Source organism: Temnothorax longispinosus, chromosome 1 (genome assembly GCF_030848805.1).
Source record: "Temnothorax longispinosus isolate EJ_2023e chromosome 1, Tlon_JGU_v1, whole genome shotgun sequence".
Classification (NCBI taxonomy): domain Eukaryota; kingdom Metazoa; phylum Arthropoda; class Insecta; order Hymenoptera; family Formicidae; genus Temnothorax; species Temnothorax longispinosus.
In genome coordinates, this window is record NC_092358.1 from 5,539,682 (window position 1) to 5,551,501 (window position 11,820).

An 11,820-nucleotide genomic window follows, 5' to 3' on the forward strand; every position below is an offset into this window, starting at 1 on the left:
CGGAAAATTATTATTATAAAGTCATACTTTTTCTCGGATTGAATCTGTTATATTTAAATAAAAACGTGTTCACGTTTGAAACAAGATGTACCAAAATAACAGTTGAATTGAAATCGTCACTGACCTTAATAAACTATTTACGAGTCCGTACGAATGCAAAATAAAGAAATCAGATGTAGAACTTTATTAAAAATTCTCTAATAAATAAATGAGATAAACAAAACTAACAAATGCTATATTCATTGTTGGATCTAAACATGAATTAAAACAAAAGTAGAATTGAAATCGTCGCTGACCTCAATAAATTATTTGCAAGCGCGTACAAATGCAAAATAAAGAAATCAGATGTAGAACTTTATTAAGCTTTCTCTAATGAATAAATGAAATGTACAGAATTAATATATGCTCTCTCTAAAATAAATAGAATTAAGACAGTAACAGCATTAGTAACACGAAAACAGAAGAATCGAATTCCTGTTATTTTCATAATCAAACAGGAAAACAATTCTATTTAATATAAAAACCTTAATATAACTTCCAACAAATAAAACGAACCGTATTAGCGCAATACTGCATGGAAGTACGGAAGAAAAAAGTACAAAAGTATTCTAGCATCTTTTGAGAATATCTAGAAATAACTCGGAATGAAAAAGTTAATAGCGCTCAGCGCGTACAAGTCACTCGTGGTATTAAAAAATGCCTGAAATACGGGCACGCGCGGAAGTACTTCCGTTCTCCTGGCGCGACTGCCGAGACAATAGCCTTCCTCACTCCTTTCTACCCTCTTTATGTAGCACCAACAAAAGACTCTCGATATGCGACCTCGTGTGCTCTCACAATGCCTCCCGTGTCATCTGTAGTCTCCATACGCCGAAGGTACATGCCAGAGGAGCGCGTCTAAAAAAAGGGGGGAGAAAAAAAAGGAAGGAGATATGACTGCCAGGCATGATAATTAATAACCGCTCTTCCTTCCCCAGCAAAGATATATTCCCGTTTTATTATTTCGCGTGTACGATGCGATTCTCTAGGATCGAATCGGGCTTGATGAATTCCCAGGAGAACAGGGAACGAGGAAAGTCGATAAATCGTGTGTAGAGCGAACACGCGCGCGCGCGCATCCGTGCTAGCTGAATCACTCGAAACGATCTAAACGAGATTCGTAGCTCCACTTTCCAATTTTGCCCAACTTGAAGGAGCCTTTTCACAGATCCTGCGAGATAGAAACGACCGAGTGGATAGGTAGGTACGTAAGAAGGTTCCACCTGATGGGAGCGAAAAGGTGTGTACTCAAGGGGATGGTATCGCGAAGGAAAAGCCGAGGGGAGGAATCGCCACGAGGAGAGGCACGATCGTCGGGGTAGCGTACGTGGCGAGGAAGCGCAATTTTCAAATCGAACCGCGCGTGCAACATCGATCCCTACGTTTCTCACCGTCCGAGACGCGGATCCGAGAGCACCACCAGGTTGACGAATTTACCCCGTGAGAGGACCCGGCCGAAGCCACGGTCGGTCGAGCTCCGTCCGTGCGGGGAGCGGAGTGGCTCGGTCGGTCCCGGTAATACGATAGAGTTAGGTAACTAGCTACGTTATACCTTGGCAAACCCATTATATCGCTCTGGGAATCCTTTGGGAAATAGTCTATAGCGCTGCCGGTCCCGAGCTTCGATCAACCGTGAAATGTAGTCCGATACGTATTACCGGGTGCAGTACCCAATACGTTTCAGCCGGCATCTGGTGTATAGGGCACCACCACGGCGCGGGCCGCGTTACCTTCCGCCGGCGGAGAGAATTACCGAGCCTACTATGCGCTTAGGATTCTGCCTTCGCATGGAATTGCGGCAATTTCTCTCTCGTTCGGCCTGAGCACGAGGTGCATGTAGTTTGTCGTTCCTAAACATGCGACATGCTAACATATTAACCCTCTACTGCTAATAGTTGCGTTTGCGTAACGTAACTAGCGGCCTCAACACGACCCCGATAGACGAATGACGTCATAATCGAAGGTAATTCATGTAGAACTAATTCCGCTTTTTCGGAAATTTCTGATGCAGCCTTGCAAAATTATAATCTGAGCTTAATAAAAATTGCAATAAGTATAAATGCATGATATAATTCTATATTAATAAATAACATCATGAAAAGATATTGGAGACATTTCAAATTTAAATCGATAAATTTGCCACAGTTTACGTGTTTATTTTTTTAATCTGTTTATAATGCTCTTTAAGGAAATTGTAGTCTACAAATCAATTTACGAAATTGTTGCTATATTGTGTAATTACGTTATACCTGCGACAGCAGATTGAAGAGCGATGTCATTGCTCGCGACTTGCCTCGGTAAGGAATAAAATAAATCGTAACGAGTAAAAAAAGGAACGCTATTTTCGAAAAATTGTTCCGTTAATTCTTACAATCGATTATATGCGAACAAACGAATATTGACGATAGGAGAAACGTACAGGCGGGCACATCGCCGCGTCCCGGCCAGCTTTGGCGATGGAACTTTTATAAAAACGGCGCGAATGAGCGCTCGACAATATTTGATTAGATTTTACAAACAAACGCACTCGGACGAACGCGCGACATACACGTGTAATGAATTTACATCGCGCCCCGGCGCGATTGCCTCTTTTATGCATTTGAGAGAGAGCGCTTGTCCTCCACTGCCCACTGCCCTTCTACCCTCGCCCGCGAAACGATCATGAATTCAATGGTTTCCGATAACAGCGGGGTGGAGTCGAGGGGGAGGAGAATATAAAACAAAAAGAAACGGTCGCATATATCGACAGTAATTTACATAGGGGGAAAGCGTTCCGAAGGTAACGCGCGACGCGCGCTTCGCCGTTGCGGGGAAATAAATGTTCGCCCACTCGACGATCTTTCCAACGTACACACTTGAACGGAGTCGTCGTTGCGCACGCACGCACCGTGTGTGTCTTTTGAAATCAACAGGCTCGGTGAAGTTCTTAAAGTCGTCGACAACGTCAAACATTCTGAATAGAAACAAGTATTATTGATACGTCTCGAGTAGAAAAGTTTCTGACAACGTGCGCGTCATTATTCCAAGTCGTCGACGCGTTGAATCGCGTGCGAACAAAGTAAATATTTTTGCTTTTATTTACCGAAGCGAACGCTGCCGATAACTGTCGACATTTGCTTATGCTCGAAGTTAGAGTTCATTCTACAAACTTTTTGTCTTCGAAAGTCTAACAAGAGCGGAAATTATTTCTAATTTTCTTTTAATAATAATGTTAATTTAAATGCTTGATTTAAGTCAGTATCATATTGATATTAAGACAAAGTCGAAAATCGTATATTTTCAGTAATTTTATTAAAATTTTCTGGATTTCCCAGCTTCTGAGATAAAAAAACATTTTCTGAGATTTGTCCGAAAAGTTTATCTTATATCGAAGAAAAGGTTTAATCAAATAATACCTACGTTCTATTGCTTTTCCGTTGCGATACGGTAGAGCACCAAAAGTAATACACCTGAAACGTGGTTCTCGGCACAACCCTTCCACTTTTCGGACTAAACACATGAATCCTAACACGGTATAAAGCCAGGACGGTGCACAAATTCGCGAAAGGACACTAATAGCGGTCAAGCTGACTACGGCGCGGCGCTACAATACCGGTATCGGCGCGCTATTATCCGCAAGTTTATTGAATGTTAAAGTTCTATGGAGAATTCTCCATTTCGCGTTTGCCCGGCTATATTTCGCCGTCAGTAAGTACGTCGTTGCTACATAGCCAGTAATTGGCACGTCAGGACAATGCGGCGTATCAGCGAAATTCCGCCACAGTGCTCATTTAATCAGAAACTACAACAGTACCCATCGAATTCCTTGCTGTTTAACGAATCAAACGTCGGGGGATACCTTCGAGTCGTGCTTATAGCAAAATTGACTTAATAATAACAGTCCCGTCAGGGAATATCACGAGTAATCGAATATAGCGTTGCTCAAGAAATATTCACTGCGCGACTTAATGCCGGTTATATACGTATTTCAATTCCAGAATTTTTTCGTTTTTTTTCGCCAGAATTGTGTAACTTAAATTATGCTATTAATTATAAACATGAGTAAAAATTATCTTTTACATCGAACTAAAGCTATTTACAACTGAAATATATTTCTCTAATCGCATTCTTAGTGCTTCAATATACGCACTCGTTTAACAGTATTTTTATTTATGTGGAAAAAGATTGATAATAGCTACAAATATTTAATCACGATTATAAAAATAATCATTTTTAATTTCTTTTTTATAAACGCAACGCTACACCATTCGTGCAAGTAACATTAAAGTAGATAGAGAGTGAAAAAAAAAGGATTTAACTTCAAGTAGTCCGTTTATGAAATCATATCGTTAAAAGCACATATTATCGAGGTCGTGCACCTTTCGGCGTAGCCGTATAAGGGCCTTACACGCGTTAGACGAGATAGGTGCAAGCGAAATGATTCACGGACGACAGGAATAGAACTGTGACCGTTTCCCCTCACGTTCTTCTTCAGGGTCGGTGAAGAGCCTTGAAGAGCCCGTAGGGTCGGCAGTCGCTGTAGTACGAGGATGAGAAGCTCGTGCTTTCGAAAGCGCATAAATTTTTTCGACCCATTGAAAATCGTATAAATTACGACAATACGACCCTTTAGCTATTGATCGATTTAATTCGAACATAGAATAGAAACTGTTCTGCATCGTTTTGTATTGTATCGTAATAATCATAGAGATTCATTTCAATTGCATAGAAATTAATGCGATAACATTAAAATGTAAAACTATGTATTTAGATGTCGTAAACAAAGGAAATATACCTTCGCCTAATAATGACTATTGTGCGCGAAAGGATTAATCTTGATATCTCAGTTACTTTTTGAGATTCGCAAAAGAGACATTTAAATCATACGAAGTACTTAATGAAGAACTACTTTCTTTTCCTGCTTACACTCAAGATATGGATAAGTTCTCTTCGTTCGCCGAGGACGTGACGCTCGCCCGCTTCTAGCGCATCTAGCGGCACTGTCAAGGTAAATTAATGTATTTCCATAATTCATTATAAATAATTCGTACAATTGATAAAAGTATTTCGCAATATTACTTCGAAAATTATGTTAAAAATTAATTTTAATTTTAAATTTAGTCGGACTCAAAGAATATAGTAAAACTCATTAGAATCAAACCAGAATACTCGAGAGATTCTTCGATAAATTGAAAAATGCAATGATTCTTCAATATAATTCAATGATTTTTGTTATTTTGTACATTCCTATATAGAATAATTATGTCATGCGAGTTTTCCTTCCGAAAAGTAAATCATTTTTTTATGGTTATTAAATGGATGTATGTTTGAAATAAACATTGCAATTTTGTAAAAACTATTAATTTTATCATTTTAGAACTATTATATCGTCCATTTATTAGACAATCCTCGTGTATACGCGCTGACCTTAACGTTTTATAAATGTTTTACGATTGATATAGAATTGATTTTTACAATCCACGATCTGCCTCGAGTGCGCGAATTATCTCGAAAACAAAATGCGAGACTGTCAATGAACTAACGCGCTCCAACAATAAACAAACCCCTCAGCGCACAGCGAAGCGCCCGCGGCATCCATGTATTCGCCACTGATTTCGAAATATTTAGCGATTACCCCGAAGCGTGAATCCGCGAACGATGCCGATCCGTCGCGTCCGGGCACATTTATCTAGATAATTCAGCGCGCGCGCGCGCATGACACCAATGAGAGGAAAACTAACCATCGATCTTTGTTGGCGTTCTTTCTGCTTGCAGCTTGCACATCGGGACATTCATCGTGTTTTGTTTTGTTGTAGCCTCACCCATCCGCCCGCCCCTCGCTCCCTATTCCCATACAGATTCCTGCATCCGCGACTTCGCCCTTCGCGCTCTTCTCGGGCTCTCTTCCTCAAGCGCGCCTTCTCGCGCTTCCACCCTTTACCATATTACTATCATCCACTGATTCGCGTAATCGTCTCGAGCATTCGACGCTGCTCGCCCACCGTCACTTTTTTCCAATTTCGCTCCCTCGAACCGTCTTCCTTCTATCCGTCATTCTTTACCTTTATCGTTATTCTACGTTTCGTTTGCTGTCTACCGTCATCCACTCGACATCAATTTGCTTCGAGACGACGATGGCAGCCACCAGCAGAAAATATCATCGTTTTTCAAAGGTAAGATGCAACTTTATTATCATTGATTTCGCGAGAAACCTCCGTGAGATTTTCGTATTTCACATGAAACGGGGTGTCTCACATAGCGTGACTTTTTAATTAGAATTTTATGATCACTTTAACGTGTATCTTCTTTTAACAAATACTGACAAGGAGTAGAAAGTATCTCGCAAATTTCTAATTTTCAGTATTAAATATCTCGACGAGTAAATCTTGTATTGAATTTGTGTTAAAATATAAATTTAAGTTGAAATCTAATGAAAAATTAAGTTTTATTTGTATCTCCTTATGATTTCTCTATATGGCAAAGCTCTTTAATTCACAATGTTGAATAATTAAAATCAAATCAAAATTAATTTAATACTCGATTAATTTAAATTTAAAAAAATCGATTATTGTCTCGACATTAAAATAGCCCCCATTCTTCTTAGTTTTCCTTCTATTATCTATCGTTAAAAGAACACGCAGTGGTCTCGCGACACTCTGTGCACGACAGCAAAAAGTTGCCGCAACAGCCACGTCACCCTGCTGATGAACAGAGGAAGACGGAGCTGCTTTCGCGGCGCGCCGATATAAAGGGGTTCAATGGGTTCCCCCGAATGATTTATCGTCCTGGCGAAGGGTATAGCTGAGTCCTTGCGACACGAGTCACGTGCCGTGTTCAAAGTTGAAGTTGCGCGACTCGACGAAAATGATCTTCATTGCCGTTCGTGGCTGCGTCAAGAGTAAATTTCGTGTATACGACCTAGCTACCTGACTTATGGGAGTATTTTCGTCTATAATTATATATCTCTTTCGAGTTCACCGTAATTCATGTGAACGCTTTACCTCACGAGATATCGCCGGATTGCGAAGAAAAATAAGGGAAACGAAGTTTTGATCCTCGCTCTTCTTACAATTCGCGTTATCTTACGTTCCTTCGAACACGCTCTTACGTCTACCAAACCCTTGAGAGAGTCACAATCGAATATCGATAACTGTTCAAAGAAAGTACGTATGTACTCAGAGAACATACATATATGTAACTATATATCTCACGCAATAACGTCCAGTGCTCCCCGGTGTCCTTAGACGGCGCTACGTCGGGCGGAAACGATACGGCTGACCGTTTTTCGTAAAGAAAAAGCCACGTAAAAAGAAAGCCAAAGGGTAAAAGCTGAAAACTACGCGCGGTAAGAAAAGAGACCTGTGGGTATACGAGCGAGCCGGATGTCTCTGCGGAGCTCTTTGGTAAGCTCGTAGCAGTCCTCGCGCGATGCCGAAAGCTCTTTGCGGAAAAGCACCGACTACGTATCCTTGAAACGCACGTCGCATAAACGCTTCGCGTAAGAGGTACTCCGCGTAGCCGGCCACGGAGATACACGACAGGATGCCCGTATATTAAGAAGAAAAATACGAATCTCGCGGCGGAACGAACGTCGGGCAAAAAGTTTTTTCCCGCTATCGACATTTTCTTCGTCTTCTGTCGACAGTGCAAAATTGATAATCCGTACTATTTTACTCGCACTTGTATTATATGTAAGAATGTCTGTCTTAGTCTTGAATTAATTATATCAACATAATATTTAGTATGATGTAAAAAGGGGGGTGAGAAATTAGTTAAACTGCGATTAGAATTCACTAATATTGGCGAAGGTAACTTTAAGATAACACGACAGCGTTGTTATCGCACATCGAAACGTTAGCTTTGCTATAGTTTCAACTATGCCATGCCTCGAAGTGATCGCACACGTATCACGTGTCTCTTCGTAGCTGAAGAGAAGGAACGTTAGATGAGCATTCAGACATGTACATGGATATACAGATGTATGTATATATAATCTTAATGCGTCTGTAATGGACTTGCAAACTATTCAACGCGCGCGCGAAACTCACGTTAACTTAAGCACGGTTACAAAGCCGATAGTTGTTAACTTCCGGGATAAGACGAGAGAGAGCCTTGAGACACAGTACAAGTGCTGGTTACCATGTCCGTTAGACCAGCCAGAAACTTCGCCGAAAGCGAAGGTCGTTAATAATTTAATCAATAAACGGATATATAGTTTAAACGAGCAATAAAATGCTTTGAAGACAATTATGAGGCAATGCTGATTACAGCACAATATATTTAAAAAATAATGCAAATTATGATCACGATATCCGAATGTCTATAAAGATTTTTGAATATCCAAGATTTCTTTCTGTATATCTTCATCGTGATAATTTCTTATCTTTTTAATGAAGGAGAATTTTGCTTTCATGTAATTAATAATTTACTTATTTCTAACGACAAAGACGGAACTGTTTTTTCTCGGGAGAAATATCGTGTATAGATTTACACAAATAATAAATATCTTACGTTTGAAGTAAACTGACAAGATCATAGAAATCAAAATTAAGGAATATCATAAAAGCATCGCACGCTATATAGAAAATGTGTTTAAATAATTGCTTAATTGCTTGTTCTTATTTTATTTCATGTCATCGAAGAATAATCATACTATATCATCTATGGCTGTTACGTGCGTCTAAAATTTTTTAATTGTTTCTGTCAATAAATTCGATAGCACGAACAAATTGAAAAATCTTTGTCCCAAACGCGACAATTATAATATATTAATTTTTAATTAACTCCAAGTCAACCGACGTTGTCCCATAGGATCGATAATCCGCGTCGGAGTGTCGTGCGACCGCACAACTTTCCCAAAAGTAACAAACGATGGTTCGGATATGTCAAGCTCGGTGATTAACGATAGCTCGCGGTTCGTGTTCTCTCGCTCATTGCTAACGATCACCGTCGATGTCAACGTGATTCATTTCATCAATTATCGCCGACCGGGTTCTCGCTGGCGAGACGATGACGGCCGAATAATTTGCCGATGATCCTCAACTACGAGCATGTCCGGTCGGAATTTTACATAGCTATAGCTGATCGATGACATTTTATCGAACTCTTATTGATCAAAGTGTCTATCGGATAGAATAATGGTTATAATAAACGTATAAATTTTTTGCGTTGACTTATTCTTAATTCTAAGCAATATATAGATATTTGTTGACATAATCGCAGATTTGTTTAAATTCTTTTACGTAAGTGTAATACTCTGGTTATTTTAAACTTTGAAACAATACCTTTATGATTCGATAAAAATGAAAGATAATTATAGAATGTGTTGTTTCAGTAATAATACTGATATTCTTGAAATAATTCAAGTTGAATCAAATTCGGATAAAATGCTTATCTTCCATGAACTTTAAAATCAACTCGGACGTGATTGCCAAATAAGTAATTTTCAATCTTCATCTTTACTCTTCAGATTGTTCACTGTCTGGCTGATTAAAATTCGAGGATTTGTCAATAAAACGGTCCTTCCGACGTCAACCGACGCAAGAACCGAACTCGACGATCGTGGATAAGCTTAATGGCCCGTTCTAATTAAAAGACCCATTATCGTCGCTAGGTACTTGACAAAACCGAATCCGCAAACCGCATCTATTACCTAATTCTAACTGCTTGTAATATGCGAATGTGCCTTAGCAATTTTCAACAACAATTTGCGAGTTCGAGAAAACAGAAAACAAAGAACGATCGAAGTAAATATCGTCAAGAAGTCATTAGAAAGACTTGATTACCTTGATTAAATAATCGTGAAAACGGTTAATTAAGTTCACAACAATCAAATCATTTTCCAGAGGTTAATTCTTCCCAAGATACTGGTTCGTTAACTACGCTAATCTCAATTAAACTCTTTCTCTTTCGAAAAGCATGACGCAAGAAATTGAAAGACAATGAATTTGGACATCTATAAAATATTGCTCTAAAAAAATAGAGAGAAGATTCGCAGCCTTCTATCATTGAATAATAGCAATTCTATCGTTGCCAAAATTTTATATATTATAACAGTTTTTATCTATATTGTAACTTATTTATTTTCGGAAGTTTACATCTTAACGATAAGATATCATAATGCCTCGCTATTAAAATAATATCTATTGTTCCTAGTTCGGTCGTCATCTATAATCAAGGAGAAGCATCTGATGCCTAGATAGATTTAATGGCTATTCTCCCATTCGAACTTAATCATTCAGTGTTTAGCTTTCAGCAAACTCTACCCTCCTCTTCGCTTTCCCCCAATCTAATAGTTTCCTCGGAGGAGACCGGCGACTCCGATGCTCATAGATAAACTTAACGGTCCCGGGTTAATTAGGCCGGAAAGAGCCGACGGCATTAGCGGCACCTTTCGTGCTACAGGAATAATTTAGTCCACCACTTCCTGCCGCAGGAGAGCCTCAGGAGACGAAGCGAGCCGCCGACCAACGTCATCCTCACACACATCGCATCCTGGACCGTCGTGAGTCGAAATTTCGCCAGCTAGCGAACCCTCACGGAAACCGTCGCACTGAGCGTCCTTTCCCGTAGGACAAAAAAATCCGGAGGAAGAGATACGGCGAAAAGTTTTAACTATGCGTCCGGAGCTCTTCGTCCTGGATCGCGAAAAAGGTAAGGACAAGGACGGTGATATGTTAATTACGACTCCGTTCAAAGGAGAAAGTTTGGCCGAAAGTTCGGTGAAAACATTCTTTTCCGAAGCAATCACAGAGACGCAATCAATACTCGGAATAAAGAAGTCAAAAATCAAAATATCCTACTTTTCGGGAAAAGTAAGTTAAAATTAAAATATTTTAACTTCCGGTCGAATTCCCGGAATTTGTTACAAACTGAAATTTTCTCTAGGTTTTTTTTTACTAATATTGTACAACCTACAGCAATGACCTAATTCAAAAATTTCACAAAAAAGACACTAAATTTTTACAAAAAAAATCAAACAACTGACTATTGTTGATTCAACGTTACAACGTTAGTACATACAGATACAATCGTGTGTTATATAATTTATCAATACGAAAGTTTTTCTCATGAATAACTGACCTTATCGGCAACTAGATATCGATCGCGTTTAATCGATTAGAATGATTAGATACTTGAAGTACGTTTGTAAAAATAACCAGCACGCGAGAAGGATAAAACGAAATTTCCATTCGAATGCTCCCACCATTCGTCAAAGTAAAGACGGAATAAACTATCGTCGAGCACGTCGATTCCATTATCCGCCGTTACGGCCGCTCGTTTGTCGAACGACGAGAGTGAAAATGAAGAAGACGGCACGAGAGATGTTCTATTATACTATACCGAGCCTCCGTGAGAAAGACAGAAAGAGGACAACGCACAGAGGGTAGAGCACAGACACGGACGTGAGGCACGAAAGGGGCATTGAGGGAAGCCTTTTGGTCTCTCGATGCTTTCCCATTATCCCGTGGTACCGCGAGCAACAACCGTATCGAAACGATATTGCGGATATCACGGCACGAGAGAGAAAAGTTTCGTGGAAAACTGTATCGTATTCTTCCGCTTCTTTTTCCCCGGCTTTGCACACGCTAACCGAACCGCTGAGATTGTCGAACTCCGAACGGTAAACTTCGAACATAACTAACCGATATCAAGAGTATATTTTTCCGCATTTTTAATTTTTATCACTGCATTCCTGCATATCACGTTGATTGCCTATCACATAGTTTTCAAAGTAACGTCCAACATAAATATTTCGTATGATATATTGAGATTAAGAAAATTGGTAGGATATTTATCTTC

At 39.6% G+C, this 11,820-nt stretch overlaps 1 protein-coding gene across 1 annotated transcript in view; it reads left to right on the plus strand.

Moving 5' to 3' along the window:
* Vn (membrane-bound neuregulin protein vein) overlaps window positions 1–11,820 on the plus strand; it is a 322,623-nt gene that overhangs the window by 304,074 nt on the left and 6,729 nt on the right. Inside the window, exons 6-8 of the transcript XR_011731578.1 lie at window positions 4,952–5,026; window positions 5,794–6,191; window positions 10,454–10,671. The gene's annotated coding sequence lies outside the window, so the exon portion shown is untranslated. The remainder of the gene's footprint in view (window positions 1–4,951; window positions 5,027–5,793; window positions 6,192–10,453; window positions 10,672–11,820) is intronic.